The 19,111-nt window shown below is 41.2% G+C and overlaps 1 protein-coding gene across 1 annotated transcript in view; it reads right to left on the reverse strand.

Moving 5' to 3' along the window:
* Positions 1 to 19,111, reverse strand: part of LOC117238675 — a 192,253-nt gene that overhangs the window by 118,199 nt on the left and 54,943 nt on the right. The gene's annotated exons all lie outside the window — the stretch shown is intronic.

Genomic DNA, 19,111 nt, shown 5'->3' on the forward strand with positions numbered 1-19,111 from the left:
GATTCCATCAACGTTCTCTCCTTGGCGCCCGAAACCCGAAGAAATTAAACCGCTGCAGCCCGAACGCGTTTCTTTGTCTCGTTTTCAGCTTGCACGCTCGATTATTCCTCCACTGGCTGCTCGACGAATTTTCTTCGTCCGTAATTTTGACCGCGCAGAGAAACGTTCGCGAGAATGTGATTCCACGAACAATCGTGTAATTAACTCTACGTCTGGATCATTTTCGTTAAATCATTGCCAATGACGGAAGTCGCTTACGGTTACCGATGATCATTATGTATCATTTATGAATAACATAAATTACAGTATAATCTGGTTCCCTGGTCTTACGTAACATTAAGTTGTTCGGAATGTGTCTTTCTTTTACAGACACGTCTTTTACAATAACGCGTCCTTGTACAAACATGAAACCTAATCTGTCGAACGTTGTGATCTGCAGTTTGATAGAACAGAATGGATCATATGTAATTCGATAAAATAATATAAAACGGAAAATGTTGTGCATCCATTATTTCCTTATAAAACAAAACGAATAATACTTGCATCGACGAGACATATCCTGCTATTCGTATTTATTGCAATTGCTTACAATAAGAAAACGAAATAAAAATTGTTAAAGGTATAAATTGCTATGTATACCCTAATTCTTTGATTTTATACTAAAAATATTCTTCCGGAGTACCAAGTCGCGCGTGTTACACACATACGCGAGCTCCTTTAATCGTCGGAGCATAATCCCAAAGGAAGCGATCCGATGGAGCGGCTAAAGCTTCACCGTGAAAGAAGTCTCAAGAAAACTCTGCATAATTCACGGTCGAGTGGTCGACAGCCACTTTGACGTCGCTAAATCCCCTCGCTCGTTTTCCTACGAGCCTCCGGACCAGCCTTAATTTGTCTCGCAGAGCACGTTGCGCGCCTCAAACGCCACTTTTCCGCTCGAGCGGCTCGCGCGCCGTGCCAAGAACACCCTAACGCGCCCTAGAGATCTCCATGAGGAAATCCGTTCGAGTTGGCACCGCTGCCCTCTCGCAGAGCGACGAAGAGGACACCACAGTGGGAACAGATCGAGCTCCGACTCGTGCACGCGACAGGAACTTTCCAATTGTCAAAGAATCCTACCGTTAGCTTGGAAATCTAAGACGAGAAGTCAGGTTGGGCTGGAAAAATCAGTGTGCGTCCAGAAGATCCAAGAAACGATCGCACGAAGATTGTAGGCTGGCAAACGTGAGAAAGGGCATTATGTTCTATCGGAGAAATTTGTAAGTTGCAAAGCAAGCTAAGTTTAGTCTGCTCTAAATAAAAAGAGAAAAAAGAAGAAAAAGGGAAAAAAGAAAATCAGGCGGCGATGGTCGGAAGTCTGGAACAAAGGAAAAGGAGACACGGCATTTCTGCGAGCTGGAGGCACGGAGATTGCATCGGAGAAGTTCCACCGAGCGGACAGGTGATCGAAGTCTCGAGGTCTTGCAAACAATGGCGATGAAGCTGGACAAGCTAGACAAAAGAACAACGAAGAGAAATTAGACCAGAGGAAATCTGGGAAGCCGAAGGAAACGATGCTTTGGAGGGAAACCGACGGAGAATCTGGAAGACCGATCGAAATCTCTTCAGATAGAATGGGATTGAAGGAAGATGACCGTCGAACGATTTCTTGGCAGGGACGAGAAGGGAAGAGAAATGGTTAGAGAGGGGGCAAAGGAAGGAAGGAAGGAAGGAAGGAACGGTGCTGCAGCGAGTTATGAGACTGTATTTATCCCGGCTTAACCTACGACCGACCTAGCTGAACCATTCGAGACACCGGACTCGCTTAGGTCGAGCGAGGATAAGAGCAAGAGCCATGCGCTTCGAATCACGACCAAAAGGGATGGAAAGCTCCGGTTACGCTCGAAACTAGTCCGGAACTAACCGTTCGTATAAATTTGTGGGGATTCGCTCGCGTTCGAGTGTAAGAGAGATATGGCCTCGACCGTGGCCACCCAGAACCAGTGTCCTGTCGCTTTCCTCCGTTTCGCGCGTCGACTCCCGCGCGCGGATGCGAGTTCCGCTGCGGTGATTTGTTCGATCGCGGTTTCGCCAAACTTTATTTTCCTGTTTTATCACCGACAGCGTTTCGCTTCGTTCTGTTTTAGATAGATTTTACTAACACGACAGGCTAAAGGAACTCCAAGCTTTAGATCTTTGGTCACGCGTTGATTTTGTGTCTGAGATTGTGTCTTGTACTGGATGGTTCTGATGTTTGTGAGATTAACGTTATATATACAGCATGATCGTTTTAAATGTTTCAGACGAAAGTCGTATGGTATCAAAGGGGACATAATCCGGAGCGATTAGTTTTCTTGTGGATAACTAGACAGAAGTCGTATGATGGTGGTATAGGTTGATATTTCAATGGAAACAAGCAGTTCTAAATACAATGATTGATCCCTCTGGATATTCCCTACAAGCAAGCATTAACCTATTTATGTCGAAAAATTATTGCTTTACAAGATATTTTAACTTTAATTTATCAAATTTGACGTATGAGAGACAAACGTATTCTACGTACATAACGTATGTGATTTAAAGTAATGATTTTTGACATAAATAGGTTAATGCTTTTAATTATGGAATATCCAGATCGATTACTATATTTAAAATTATTCCATATAAAAACTATTCCATTTAAAACTTGTATAACTTTTACCTGACCACTTACAAAGAAGACTAATTACGTCAAATTGCGTTTCCTTTGGTATCTTACAACTTTTATCTGAAACATTTTTCCTCGTTTTTCATATTTACAGAAATAATTGCGCGCATACATTTGAAACGGACATACTGTACGTTTCAAGCGTCAGAAACGTGATTGAAAATGATATTCAAGATGATTTAACCGGAACAAATTGCACACAGTGGCTACAGAAGATATTTGTGTATAGCCTTATTTTTTAATAGAGCGTTTTTTAAATCAAATACTACACTTCATTCAAAGTATCAAATTTGTAGAGTATCGAATTTTTGTACTTCGATGAAAGTGCCATTAAATGGTACGAAATGTAATACGCTTGAATCTCGACGACCAGTGCGCACATGTTAGTTCAGAGATCAAACGTAACAATTTGACAAATCCAACAAACATCATAAACGATTGTATCAATTGGGTATTTGAAACTCTGTTTCATCATTTCTACGTTTCAAATTTATTTCCAGCCGATTTATTCTTTTCGATAATATTCGCTTAATAGATTCTTTACGAGAAGGGAATTTAGGAAATAGCAGCAATGGCATCTTTGTAATATTTTTATTTTATGAACTCGAGGTTAAAGTTCTTGTAATACATTGACAGAAGTCTATCAAATGCTATGGATTTTAAGTTAAATAAAAGTATTCAGTTTCATTGAAATTATATTCTTTAAAGCAGCAGTCTATTAAAAGCAGCAAGAACTTTCACGGTAACTTAATCTAAATGATAGTTTCAACAAAGAAAATCGAGAAACTCGTACTCGGTTAAATTTCCTCTAAAACAGGGCCTCCTATATTTCACGGAAAATCACAAAGACAGCCTAGCTGTGAGATAAACAACTTGGATAATAATATGCGTGCGCACGTTCTCCTCGTAACTCGAGATACACGCGCGCAAAGGACAGTGTGGCGGTTGTTTGTCAGCCGATCGATCCTAATTATCAAGAATTATAATTTCATGAACAAGGCCATTCACCAGTCGCTAGTCGCTCGATAACGGTCAGCCTACAAGATCGCTAGAACTTTAATAGCTCAGCATTCCGTTGATCTAGTTACCTCGAAGCAGGCTATTAACAACTTCGCTGATTCACCTGCGTTCTCCCTTCAATCCCTTTCTGTGATTTTCGAATCGCAGACAATTGGCATTTTTTTTTACACAAGCAGTAATTACGTATTTATGAACCCTGTTATACAATTAAAAATAGAGTTAATCAGTTTGGCTTTTCAGAAGGTTTCTTTTCTATGGCCATGCGAAACTATCACCAACTGATACGAAATTTCATATAAATAGATCTAATTAGTTAGTACGTAATTGCTATAACAATACATTTGATACGATGATTTAGCAATACTTACCGCGGCCACTATTTACCATCGAGGATCCGATTATAAATAGAAACGACGTACATGTCTCATTCAGAAATTATGGGTTATTAATTTTCCAATTGCATCGAGTTCCATTAGACGGAAAAATCCTATTCCAAATGGATCTGGTCCAATTACACAAAACTAAAGCTTATTTTCGTTAATTACCCGCGTGATTTATTCATGGCTGTCCACGTTGACTCTAAAGACCATTCCCCTGGACTTCCATCCGTTTCCATCTGTTCCCGTCGATTCTAGTCAGCTCCATGGGGAAAATCTGCGCCAGCACGTCAGTCGTGGGATGGGAACTGATCGGGAAGGGACGATGGCAACGTATTTCTACTAAAATGGGTAGGGACGAAGGTTATGGTGAGAGTGGATCCGGTCCGATCGGCAGCAATTTTGCTAATTTCGCTGAATTACGCAAAGCGGTTGGAGAACGAGCCCCCTTCAGTCTCGTTACGCGGCCACTCGATAACGTTATCGATATCGACACTGTCGCGATAACACACTGCGCGACTCGTTCAACCCTTTTGTCCGTCTCGCTTTTGTAACGAGCGCGAACAAAACGCTTGTACGGGGCAGAGGGCTGATCTGTACCTATATAGGGAGGGAAATGATCGTAAAAGGGTGACCTTTCGCGTTCGATACGACAAAATTAACAGCCAAAGGGTGCAACTAAAGACCAGCTTGAAAAACCCATGTTCGTTGCAATACGCGCTGACTAACGACCAACGCGTTCACCCTGAGGACTCGTGTTCGACCACGTCTGTAAGCAAACCTATTAATACGGACAACAAAGCCTAATTATATCAAAGGTTCCGAGTTAGACGCGGCAAGTGAATCATTTAGGTAATCACCGTTACATTTGCGACCACTTAGCAGCGTTGTTAATAATTTCCTACTTTAGTAATCTTTCCTGCTTTTATTTGGCGTGTCTTTTATTTCGAAGTTGCAAGATATTTACTGCAAACACGTATTTGGTAAACAGTTAGTATATGGCACGAAGCTATCTTAGGCATTGAAGAATAAATGTTAAAGATGCTTATTAACTCTTTGCATTTTATTTCAATTTCGTTACAAACAGCTCCCAAAGATTTTAAGCGTTTTATTTGAATACTTTAACTAAAAAATAAGACAATTTAAATAAATGAAGGAAAAAACAAATTAACTTAAATACCAGTTTTATTCTCACCATTGTTGTATTTTGTAATTTTTTAGTGTATGATATATCTTGAAACAATTTCCAGGATGCAATCCTAGTTTTCTTTCACACGTTTCACAAAAAAAGCTGGGACTGAAAGAACGTCGAGTGGAACTCGACAAAGAAGCTCCTGAGATAAAAACTGATGTCGAGTCACATTCGACATAGCAGTGCAAAGGGTTAATGTAACGAATAACTGAACGTTTATATCTTTCTGTGAAATATTTATTGTTGTGATCTGTGTGTGGTCTACTTGCATTAAATATCTTGTAGTTTCTACGGACATTTTCAAATTTGTTTCAAATTTTGCTAATATAATTATGTCATTCGTGTCTCGTTATGGTACCAACGAGGCTTGAAAATGTCTCGCGTAACGTACATGACAGAATCATGAACATTTGTGCAAACGTTTAGATCATTTTCTCAACTACTGTATAAATACCGAGGAAGAAACAGAAGAAATAAAATTATTCGTTGATTTTCTCGCGTCAGGTGTCACCTTCTGTTCGACATTGTCGGCAAACCGTAGCGGAAACAATGCTTCTTCTTCCATGACGTCCACCCACTCCTAGTTTCCCATCAGATCGTTAAATTGTCAGAGATATCGAGGAGAAGGATGAACGCGTTTTCCGGGATCGAGAGGTGGCGATCGCGGAGAGGAACCGGGTCAGAAATAGAGGCGAATCGAGAGCGAAAATAACTCGAAGTCGTAATCCTCTGGCGCCATGAGTCACCGTCAAACTATTATTCGCTTCGGAAGAACTCGCGTTTGGATCGAGTCACGGCTCGTCTGACGAAATAAGGCATCGGTTTAAAAATCGTCCGGCGATTTCAGTTTTCACGTTCCGTTCGTCATCCTTTAAATAAACGATCGAGCTGGAGGGTCCAAGTATCTCGATGATAATTTTTGGAAGACGAATAAGCTCCCGCGTTCGGAGTTTCGCCAATGTTATCGCGATAATCGTATTTCACTACGATACGAATGAGATTTCAAAATGTTACGATCAATAACGGTTCGATATAGCACGTGTAATATATACACACATAGTGGTAAGCGTTTAAATATTTTTTCGAGCCATTGTATCGTTCGACGCGGATAAAAGGTTTAGGAAGACACTCGGAAGTTGATCGGTTCGTTAGAGTCGCGAAATATTCAGCGAAAAACCTAGTGAAAACTAGTGGCCTCGTTTTTCATCGTAGCTCCACCGACTTCTCCGTTGGCGAGCTTTTAAATACTTCAGCGGACTAAAAGCATCGGGAATGAGACGCCATGAAAACCTTGTTTCTCGATGCAGTTTCCGAACTTTGACTCGGTTTCTTGAAACTTCTAATTACTCTTTTGGTAATTACTCTGCATTAAATATTACTTTATATTTAATAATTACCCTAATTACTTTACCGATATATCTTCTGATATATCTATGATTACATGTAACAGAACATAGGTTGTAATTAGCGATCAAAATAAGCAGGAAATCGTAAAACAATATACGCTGGAAATATCGTAGTGTTTTGTTAATTCTACCAAGAATTGGGATTTCATTCGATCAATTATCGGGAATACACTTCTAACAAATGGGAAACTTGCATACCCGATACAATTATTCGATTACTTTACTTCACGAGCATTAGGAAACTTGGTAATTTGAACTTACGTTATCGGGAAAACCATTAATCGAATCCGGATTTTGTTTCTGCAAGTCAAAGATCCGAAGTAGACACAGTAGAAAACTTACCTGCAACAGTTAAAGAAAGACAATAGGTTAATAATTATGTGTAAATTTTAGAATTTCTTCGTCTGACGACGAAATCAATGAGAAAACAAAAGGCCAGAACAATCAGACGTGTTCGTTCGAAATCTGTATCCGATCATATACCACGTATATAGAACTCTTAATCGCGTTAATCCGTCGGAATGTCTCTTCTGATGGGCGAACATCGGATTTCGACGAGTATCGAAGACACTCGTGATAATTGAAAACGTCCAAAGGACGAGGGAAAAACGTACGTTCCAAAGGAGAGTTTGCGATCGAGCAACTGCACACTGCCGCGCAATGATCAACGATCTGCAGCCAAACTCGAGGACGCTAAAGGATCGGAAGACTTGATAATTGATTAACGTTCCAGTTTCCTTTGTGGTTTCTTTCCGCGATGAACCGTTCGAGGAGAACCGTGAACGAAAGAGAGAGAGAACGATGTGTTGCCGTTTTATGTAGTTCAAAGGATGCAAGTGAAACGATCTCCTCTGCTTTCCGGTTGAGGATACACCGTCCCGAGTTGCGCGATGCAACCCAACCGCAAAGAATGCATTTTATGCAATCTCCGCTCGCTTTTAACATTATCAATCGTTAGCATTCGCGGGCAAAGACTGTTACCGTGTTTGCCTGGCTGCTATTTGAAGCTTTGTGGGTCCTCTTCTGCACTGCAAGAGTTCATCGTTTCATTTTTATTTTCCCCCGTTTTTGTTTCTCTTTTTTCTGAATACTTACACGAGCAAGGACATTAATTAACTGGCCAGCATTGTGCTTCGTTATTTGATCATCGTTAACCCCGCGTAGCTTAACGTGGGGGACTGAGCTGGAAGCAAAAGAGACGATGTATTAGGTTGTCCGAAAAGTATCTTTTTTTTACAGACACCTCTTTTATAACGACGCATCTTCATACAAACATGAAACCTAATCTGTCGAACGTTGTGATCTTTATCTTGATAGAACAAAATGGATCATACGTAATTGGATAAAATAATATAAAACGGAAGATGTTGTGCATCCATTATTTCCTTATAAAACGAAAGAAACATTTCGGACGACCTAATAGATGAAGAAAGGCGAAAAGAGTGTTTCGTCCAGGATCTGCTAGAGGACTGATCGGTAAGACTATCCGATAGGCTGCCACCTTAGACGCCAGGACAGGATAGGCTGCTGGAAAGTTATATTTTTCAGAGTCGCTAGAAATACCGGCACTTTGATGCTACTTACATATCCCCTCGTTAATTTCCTCGTCAATTTATAGATATAGTTTAACGAAGTGTATCGTATACTGCTTCTTACCAATCGGTCAAAGTGTCCGGATATTTACGTACGGTAGTATACGTGGACATTTTTACATGCCCCACCCATTGTTTGGAATTAATCATGAGCTATTATACAAGTTCGTATACGTATGAACGCGAACACGAGTATTTTCCCCGCGAAATAATATACAGGCGTAGTTGCAAGTGACCACAACTTAACCGTCATGGGGGCTCTACGCAGCATCTTTTTTCATCCGGTCCAATTACGAGCCCTATTCGTTCACGGGGACGTAATTGCGTCGCCTGGACCTCGGGAAAATTCGAACCCATATTTCTACGTCCCCTTTTTTTTTCACGCGACGACTTAAACCTACGTTTATTGGACTCTTTCTTATTGAATCAACTTGCGTCCAAGATAAGCAGAGCACTGAAACGCTCGCTGTCCAATTATTGCCACGATCACAATAAACGCTCGTAAATAATTTCGAAAAACGGAGAGCTTCGCTTCGTGGAATGCTCATTACTTGGAAGTAGTTAATTTCGAGGGATTTTCGAGATCCTCGATGGTGGTTACCCCTTGATTCGTAAGTTACTCTAGAGGAGAACCAACCTCTTGGCAAGGGGTGAAAGTGCATCAGGGAGAAATCTTCAGGATAGGGATCGGACCAAGTAGTTTTTTTTCATCGATCCAGGTTCCGTAGATATCGGCCTGTGAGATCTCCCGTCTAATTGCCAAAGAAACGTTCTATCCGTTAAACCGTCTGACACCCTAATTGCCTTCAGCTGGGGAATCTTTCCTGGCTGGATTTTCTTTTTAAGTCGCCGATCTCTAACGTCGAATCGAATACCGTGTTCTGTCTGGAATTGTGCTTAAAAACAAGATCAAAGCGACGGTGGTCATTCTTTCCTTCTCTTTCTTCTTTCTTCTTCACGTCATCCTTGTGCTTGTTGTTTTTCTTCTTTTCTTCCGCGTTCTTCTTTCGCTCGTTGCGTCCCCCCTTTTTCCCTCTGTTTTTCTCCCACAGCTATTTCTTCTTCCCCTTCTTGTTTTCCTTCCTTCTCCGCCGTTCTTTCCTTTGCTCCCTCGCTTTTTCTCCACTTCACGTTTCTCCTCTAATTACAAGATCTTTCATACAAATACTTTCGTAAGCCAAAGTTCAGACTGTGAAACAAGATACGCCGGCGTAACACATTATCTCCGACAATAGTTGGAATTTTTACAGCGGGAAGCACGTTAATCGAGATGTTAACGGGGACAAGGTAGAAAAGATCGTTTTTCGATTCGAGATAATAGACCGCTTAACCGGCCAGAATTGTTCCCGTAATTATATCTGCGCGTTTCTTGCGAAGCGAGCCAGTAACCGGGTCTAACCCGCGGACCTCGAAAGGGTAATTTACCGTGGACCGTCTGTCGCGAATTACTTTCCCAGGGAACGAGTTGTCTCTTTACTCTTTCCTGGATCATCTCCAGCCACCTGGAAACTAACCGTGAAAGCGCATGCAACTAGAACACCGCGCCCGTTTTCTCGTTAAAAATCGTTCCCCCTTTAACAAAAACAGACCCAATTTCCTCGCTGGAGAACAGCTACTTCATCCTTTGTTCCTTCCTTCGCTGATTTCAGCGGAATTATCCCATAGAAGTAGGTCTGTGTTTGATCATTACCCGGCGAGAAGGAGATTTCGAATTCGCTTATACCTTTAAAAAAATTTTTAATTGCAAGGTACGGTCGATCGAGAGAAGAAGCAGAAAACGGAAGCTGACTATACAGATTGCAACCATGACTGATAAAAGAAGTATGACTGTACGCGAAAAGAAAAAAAACAATTAAACCGGAAATATAGAAGGAGACTTTTCGTACTGTTTCTCCATCTACAGACAATTTTTATTATTTATTATTTACCATCATTTAATCAGGAATGAACCAAATTCGATCGTGTTTAAAAAATGTTCAAGTACGATTTTCTCGAAAACGAAGCACCGTGCGCAAAATGTTGCTCTGTACTTTAAAGTTTTCACGTAAAATCACCTGTCTGTGAATCGCGCCATGATCACTCGGGTACCTTGTACAGAAGGATAGAGTGGTGCGTTCGATTTTACGAAACAAACAAGCTGCTCGTATTTTTCACCTCGCTCCCGCTTTCTCGTCAGGACCAAGTTTTGTCGTGTCCCGAGTCGATGAATAATTCATTTCATTCGGCCAGATTACGCGCACCGTGAAACTGCAACAGGAGCGCCACGGCAGACAGGGAGGATGGACCGAGCCGTGCAATCGTCGCGCTTTACGAATACGCTTCTAATTGCTTCTTCCTACGTGGCGAATTTTCACGGCTGTGCAAACAACGAGGAAGAGGAAGACGCGTCGGTGCGGAAGTTGGGGTGCGCCTCAAACGCGACTCACGGCGCGACGATGGTTGCGTAACGATCATTACGAAGGAAACTTTCATTGCTAGGATTTTAGCCTTCCACGCGCAATTCTTAATCTTTTCATGCGCTTATTTCTTAGTTTACTTTCCTCTCTGCGTGAACAATCGAGATTTAAGAATTCGGATTTACCTAACTAAATTTATGTAAATAAAATGTTTGCTGCTAACATTCGACTTTTCTTTATTTTTAATATTTCTAGATAATTATTCTCCCTTCTATCTGTTATTCCAGGCAAGCGTGAGAGCTTCGACCGTTTGGATCAACAACGTTTCGTAGGCAAATCGTGCAACGCTGACATGTTTAGGATGTTCGCGGCATTAGACTCACAATTTCCTGCAGATGAGGTAAAAAGAAGGAAGAAAGTAGGAAGGTTGAGGGAAGGGCACGAACGAATTGGTTCGAGAGGCTCTCTAGGAGAGAGTGCAGAAATCAATAGCGACCGCGACGAGGCACGCCAGCATGCGGCGAATTGTACGCGAATTCTGAACAATGGCTATTGATTGCGCGAAAGAAATTGGTGAGTGTCGAATATTCCATCAGAAAACAGTCGATCATCGAACGACATGAATGCCCGTGATTTCACAACTCTTCCATGCTTTCATCGATCCACAGTATTATATGTTCGCCACTAACGAGTAACTCGAAGAATACGCCTTAATCCCTTGCTGTTTAATATCGTATTCATCGCAGGTATTTCAGCTTTTCGCTTAATAAGATCGTGGATTATCAAGTAGAAATTGCGCGTAATATTTCAAGGCCCTTTAATACGATACTAATATTCCGAGTGTTAAGCGGACTTTACAAATGTACATATAACGACTCATGAAACTATTTGAACATTTCCCATAAAATATTTCGCAATTTCATTGTCGCTATAACGAGATACGATCATCAGGATTATACTGCTAACATTTGAAACTCGTCCGAAGATGTATGCAGAATGTATTGTATTTAGTCTTAAAGAAAGAATAATAATTGGACGAAGCGATCAATGAATGGGCGATCAGTTACGTACGTTTCTACTGTATTCGGCTTGCACAAGCCGGGCCGTACACGCGCGGCTCATACTACTGAACGAGTTCGATACACTCTTGCGCTGTTACTGTTGATACTGTTTTCAAAAATTAGATGTGTCGATAATTGTGGATCTTAATCGCCGAAATAAAAGTAAAGGAAGACTAAGGTTACACTTAGAATCATATTAAAATAGTTTTAGATTTATTTAATAAGCGATCTCCAGGATCTTCGTCGATATACATTTGCACGCGTCTCAGCACTTTCTTCGTCTCACCATCTTCCATACCACACTGCCAACGGAACAGTTACATTCATCTGTTCTTCGAGACGCCGCGCACACACATACTTTTACACACTCATATTCACATACGTGTGTCACTATTACGCGGCCAATCTAGTCTAGCAGACAGAATTATACATATTTCAATAAAATGTTAATTATATCACCTAGGTAATAAGAATTGAGAAACACGTAAATGTAAAAAGTGATGAGTATCGGTTTGATTTTTGACGGATTAATAAAAATCAACGTTAATCTTGCCAAGCGTGCTTGTACGCTTTCAGTAATAGTAAAAGCAACAGACTTAAAAAAGCAAGCTGAAAGATTTTATCGTTTTGACAGGTTCGGTGCAGGCGTAGCGTTAAAACGACAAACTTAACTCGCTACATCTTCGGGAATCTGCCGATAATAGTATCGCGACTTACAACATGGAACAGTCCTCGAGCCACAAATCCAATCATTTCTCCATGCCTTCCCACGGACGAATTCGAACTTATCTTATCCGCAATATCGATCCATCTAGCTTCGAGGTCGTCTGAAAGAAATCGTGGCGCAACTCTAGAAGACGTCGTTCGGGGGACTCCATTGTTCCCTCGTCCTTTACCAAAAAATATCCCGGGACCATCCCAGGAGACGGATTATTTCTTCGCAGAAGCAGCATACGCATTTCGAACGTGTCTATCAATCTCCCTGTTGGTTCGACGTCGGCGACGATGAAGGGAACACGAACCGTGGCTGCGTATGTGTTGCCTGACAATTATTATAAAAAATGACGACGGGCTGCAGGTGTCTTCTCGATGGATACGCTGTCCTTTCGCGTCAATCCGAATTCGCGTAGTTCCAAATTTTCCGGATAAAGGAAGTTCCCCCTCGTCGCGAGTAGCGACGAGCACAAATTTCGATAGCTAAGGTCGGGGTTCAGCATTGTTAGAATTATTTCGAATAAATACTTATTTCAGTCGAATATTTCCTTTTTTAATTATTGAGATATGTGTAATTTTGTGTGCTACACTAGATTAGCCGCGTAGTAGTGACACACATATATGAGTATGAGTGTGTGGAAGTATGTACGTGCACAGTGTCTCGTAAAACAGGTGAATGCAAATGTGTATCGACGAAGATCTTGTAAATCGCGTATTAAATAAACCTAAAACTATTTTTATATCAATTCTAAGTGTAATCTAAGTGTTCCTATACGTTTATTTCGGCGACTAAGATCCACGATTCTCAACATTAATTTACGAGTTTAACGTCGCATCGACTGCTAGATTATTAGCGACGCCATAAGAAGCGTTTTCTGTTTTCTTTGCGATATTCTGTTGAATAAATTGCTTGCTCTTAAAAAGTTGAATGGGTCGTGGCTTTTCTTTTGTCATCCAATTTGTCCGTGGCGAGGGATTTCAATGTGTGCTTCTTCCGGACTGTAGCATATTCCATCCAGTGCAGAATGATTGCCTGTCGGTGTTATGGTTATGATCAAAGCGTTGAATATTTTATCCGTATAACAATTACTATTTATTCGTGACAAACGATTCTCTCTATTTATTCAAACAATAATACGAACGATCGTTTGTTCGCGTTTAATCTCGTAAGAGCTAACAAACTTGTAAGTACAACGAACGAGTGGCTATATTTTACGAGTAACGCTCAAATCTGCAGAAATAAATCTTGAACGTTGTATCTGGTTTGGATTTGTAATTACGTATCGAGCTTGATGCCATCGCTAGTCGCGGATGCTTTTAAAAGTTCGCGACCATTCGTGGAAACGAGAGAAAGTTCCCAGGGAAAGAACGATCGATCTGACCCGGTCAATCCGTTGGAAAATTCCGTGCTACACTTTTCCAAACGATTTTTCGACCAGTAGTATAAAGTAAGCTTTATAACGTTAAAAGCTACTTCGGTGCGACGATATCGCCAAACTATTTCATATTATTTTAGTAATTTACTTCCTTCCGTAGGAAAACGTACCGATCTTTCTGTCTCGTAGAAATATTCCATTCTTTTGTTCAAATACGTACAGTAACTTAGGAAAGTATTCGAGCGCCTGTAGATACCTTTCGTGGATGTATCACGCGCGTTATTATTATCAGCGTAACGAGACACGAGTAATAATTTGGACTTTCAAAATGTTTGATACGACACAAACAACATATGCGTAAAAGTTTTTTCATGATGAGTATCCAAATACCGCTATGAGTCATTGTGAACGAGTCTCTATGGTATTTATCGTCGATCGATGCACAATGGCGGATTAAATAAACGAAGGAATAAAGGGACACTGCAAAGAGAGGGAAGGGGCAGGGTAAAAATGATTACACAGAGGCGTGTTTCACCGCGTGTCTATCGCACTGTTCCTCTATTCGAAATATGTTTGTCCTTCGGCTGTTTTCGCTGTCTCCGTTTCCCTTTGTCCGCGTTCGTTTCGTTTTATGCTTCGATCGTTGTAATTATCTCGACATTCTGGCCAGAGCCAGCCTCTGATAATAATGGTACTATGGATCAGGGGCGAGAGGGGATTGGGTCAGGGGACGATGATTTAAAATGGAAAATTCAAACCGAGCCAACGGACCAAAGCCTATGACGCTTGTAACCTTATTAATACGCTCGACGAAGCGATTTTCATTAAGCTAATCCGAAAATATATGAGAGCAGCGCGACGAATAAAGCGCGAAATTGTCGGTGCCACCGATGGGACAAGGGTCGACGTACCGTGGAAAGAGCGAGAGGGTTTGGAATGAAATATACAAAACGGGAAATCAAATTCGCGTTGCAAGCTCGCGGCTGTCGTCTCCTGGATAAACTGTTCCATAAACAAGCGAATCGACACGACATTGTGTTTCGGGAAAGCTACAGTACGCCATAGATTTTGTTTCGAGGACCGGATTGCCCTGTTACCGGCGCTGCGAGCCGTTTAAAAAAATACTGCTACGTCGTCGAATGATATTTACAAAAAGCTAGTCTGTTGTTGCTACACAAAAATTCCACGACAGAATAACAGTTCATTTTTTCTCGTTCCCTTCTTCCAAGTGATATCTGTATGCAGAATGTTTCCAGATATACTCTGTAAGCTTGTTTTTATTTATTACCAAAAAGTAAATGTTACCTGTCCATAATTAGAACAGAGCACTGTTTCTTTTATTTCTTATGTATTTTTTCTTCGGGCGATTTATGCTTTCGATCGATCTTCGAAATTTTTCGAAAAATCTTTCCACGTAAATCACGTTTTCGTAAATTCCACTGGCTGTTACAATTCCGTAGAATCATATTGAAATAACGACCCCGGTTCTTCTTTATTCCTTTTCGTTTATATTTCGTTCCAGCTACAAACAGAATGCGGTATGGCGCACCAGGTGGTGCCGGTTGTTCCGTGGTCGTTGTAAACAACCAAAATTCGTGATACAACTGCTATGGTAATTTTCTACAATCCCGCGACACGTGATTTTCGATGGAACAAAAGTCCAAGTTGAAAGTGAACAAAGAGGGAAATGGAAAAGCTTGGATTAAAAGGGAACGAAGCGACGAGTTTCCCTGGCCGCCTATTATTCTCGCGTAAACGAGTGGAATTTGTCGATCTGTTCGCAGATTTCGAATTCTGTCCGCGGATGCAGTTGCTGTATTCGACGAAAATTTTCAGCCAACTGGGAAAACCGAGAAACGGTTAGGTTAAGGGTTAAGGATTAAGGGTGAAAAAAAGATGGAGGGAGAATCTTCAGGGATGCGTGAGACGTTTTCGCTTAAGGAGATCACGGAGGAGGTTTTCCACGAGGGTTGAAGCTAGTCTACAAGTTGGAAAACAGTGGTGCGAACGAGGGAAAAACGAGCCCCTGTTCCCCTTGGATTTCTACCAATGGCTTTAACCCCGCTGTGTTCTGTAGATTATTTTCCACCGAGTCGTATTTTCTATCATCGGGAAACCTCTTTTTACGGGGAACGTAAGAGAATCGTTATATCGAAATACGTATATGTGGTTTGCTGTTTCAATCGTATGCTAAACATATTCTTAAAACGTTAAAAATATATTTGAGATTGGCATATAAAAAATTGGCGAATCACAGGGTTAAGAGAAAAACGTGGGTGATAAGTTTCGTCCAACACGAATATTGCCTCATTTTCCCAAAAACTTCCACAAAACTTAGATTGAGGTTAGGTACTCGGTACTTTTTCAATTTAAATATTCTGAACGTTGGTTAGAATCGATATGCCGGAAATATTTTTTGATTAGCCTCCGAATCGAACGAGCAAACATAATTTGCTTGGTTTGAGGCCCGAGGCAGACACGGAGGCCTCGTTATTTACTTCGTTTCAACTTTCAAGATTTTTTACCATCGATGCCGAAGGAAGATCGTAAATAAAAGAATCGCCACGGGACGACTGACTTCTTTATTGTACGTTCTTCAATTAAAGAAGCCCGAGAGGCTGACCCTCCACCGTCCAGGGTAAATTTATTTGTCAGTTAAAGGCACCAGAACCGACCAATTACGAAGGGAACACGTCGATTGGCTTACCAACACCGATTCCAACCACCCCCCTCGTGAAAATATTACGGAATCGACCAGCGTCGAGTCTTTCCTTTCGTCGAATACCGGCCCAGCCTCGATTGTTGCGGATACAGGGGCAATTTGTTCGACTTTTATCGGCTATTTCGACTCGATTTACAGTCCTCCATAGTTGATGGACTCGACCCTTGTTATTCGAAAAAGGGAACATGGATTTTAATTCGCTCTTTCAAGTCCGCGCTTCATGGCTACGTGGAATCACTTTCGCGGCGCGAAAATAGAACTAGGTAAGTCGCGTTCCTAATGATCATTAACACCTTTTCCTCCGTCCATGTATTCTCACGTCCATTCCTTAATTTCGTTACACAGACGATATTACGATTAATATTATCCGACGATGATAGATATTCGATCTTCGAGAAACAAACGACTTACTTTTATAAGTTTGCTCTTCCCAAGAATATGACAAATAATTCTACGAATTTTCTTAAGGTAAATTTACGAAGTAGCGTTTGTAACATCGTCGCTTTCCTGTACGTTCCAATTTACTGAATTCCACCTGTCATAGTATATTTTATGGGATAAAGAAATATTACAAGATTCTTCCTCAAGGTAGAAACAAACGCATGGATATAAACCGATCGAGTTCCTCGAGATCGAGAAACCTCATAGCGAAGAGGGTGAATTCGACTTTCGAGCGTCTTTATCAGCATTACGAGGTTTTCCGCGGCGGGGCCAAGACGGCGGAACGATAAATTTCGCCCCGGTGATTAATTGAATCTCGAAAGTAACGTCTGATACCGTGGCACGGGGAAGGGAGAGCCACTTAACGATCCCCGCCCCGCGCTCCGGTCTCAGGGTTTGAATATTCCAAGCTTTCATTAATTGACCAAGATATCCGCGTGCAGATTAAATTGGCCCGTGGCAGCCAGGCCGCGCGCGCGAGAAAGTGAATTGCAAATCTCATAAACCCGACTGAGTAGAGGGGTGGCCGGTGTCCCGAGATGGAAATTATCTTCATTCGAGGTCGACCGGCCTAGCGGCTCGTTAGATTTCACCCTTATCTGCTATTCTCTGTTCCCCACACGGTGACTAAATTGTCTCTTACGAATCTTGAGAAACCGGAGAGATTTAACCTGTTAACCGAGTCGTTTTATAATTATAAGAAACTTTCATAATCGGTAGAATCAATTGTTATTACAGCGATAATAATTATTATAATATTAGTAGCAATTGAATCGTTTAGAAGATACGCTGATCAACTGCGCTTAAGTGAAATGAATAGAACGACAATTATATACGTTACTTCTCTTTTTAATTTTCCTTAAAATTTACAGTCTCTCGCGCTACCGTCTTACGACGAATAAATGTGCAAAGATAAGATTGCTTCGTTCAGATATAAAACACTTGCATTGGATAAGCTAATCTCGAAAAACGAAACGTCGTATGAAATTTACTTTATATTTTCGATTTATTTTTTCTTTCTTTCCTTACGTAGAGTCGCCTCTCTTGCCAATCGCGCTGTAATTATCAAGACTCCCTGCATAATATAGCGCGAACATAATGGAAGTAGCACGAGAAAGTAGACGTCAAGTATCTGTCTCGATTAGTCACCCTGGTCGATCGTAAATTAATTAGGGGAGGATCGTAAATTAATTAAACGCGAAACGTTGGGCGAGGAAGAACTCGAGACGTTCCAAGTCGTTAATAACGCGTGTCCGCGAGATCTTCGCGACTTTAACTTGAACAATGGAAGCTATACAGGAACGACGTAACCGCAACAGAATCATCTCCTCGTCTAGAGACTTAATTTTGCGGATAATGAACCGACTACAGAGGGAACCGAATCGCAACTTCATCCACTGGTTCCTTAATTCGATTACAGCTGTACATTTGTCAGAGGGGAAATAATTTATCAGCCACGAGATTTTGTTGGCGGTGGAATGCCGCGAAAAAAGGGAAGTGGGGCGGATCAAGAGTCGAGCGAAGAATACGGCGCGCCGGAAACCACCGTACCACCTCCTGCTCCGCTAGCGTTCTAAGAATGCCGAGAATTTTTAAGCGGACGAGATAACTTCTTATTACGAGCCTCTTCCCTTGTTATTATTTCGACTTCTACCTGGCTCGTGCCAAACGGCTCTGTTTAAGAATCAACTTGCAGCGCTGCTTCTTCTTCATTCTACGTTACTTGGTCGAATGTAATTTATAGGAATACTCCTGTCTCGATAAGATGTTGCCATTATGCGAATCTCGTCTCGTTGTAAATTACCAGACAACGTAATTTACTTTCGTCTGTGTGTCATTATTACTGTAGGTATTTTGTGCGTGTATTTCGATACATCTAACTGTATATCACGATATACGGTATAAGAATAATAACGTAGAAAATATTAGTTTTTCTGTTTCTACAACTCAACCGTAAGAATTCTTTTTTCTTTCGCTGTATCGTACATTCCAGCTCAGCTCCAACATTTCTCCTGTGCTCTACATCCACCTGTACCTATGTACGTGTGTATGAAACCTTTACGGAACTCTTTTTTAATTAAACGCAACAGAATATTTTATAATCTTGTAAAAACAGGTTGGAATAATT

The sequence above is a fragment of the Bombus vosnesenskii genome, unplaced genomic scaffold, assembly GCF_011952255.1.
Source record: "Bombus vosnesenskii isolate JDL3184/JDL3185 unplaced genomic scaffold, Bvos_JDL3184-5_v1.1 scf7180000013579, whole genome shotgun sequence".
Lineage (NCBI taxonomy): Eukaryota > Metazoa > Arthropoda > Insecta > Hymenoptera > Apidae > Bombus > Bombus vosnesenskii.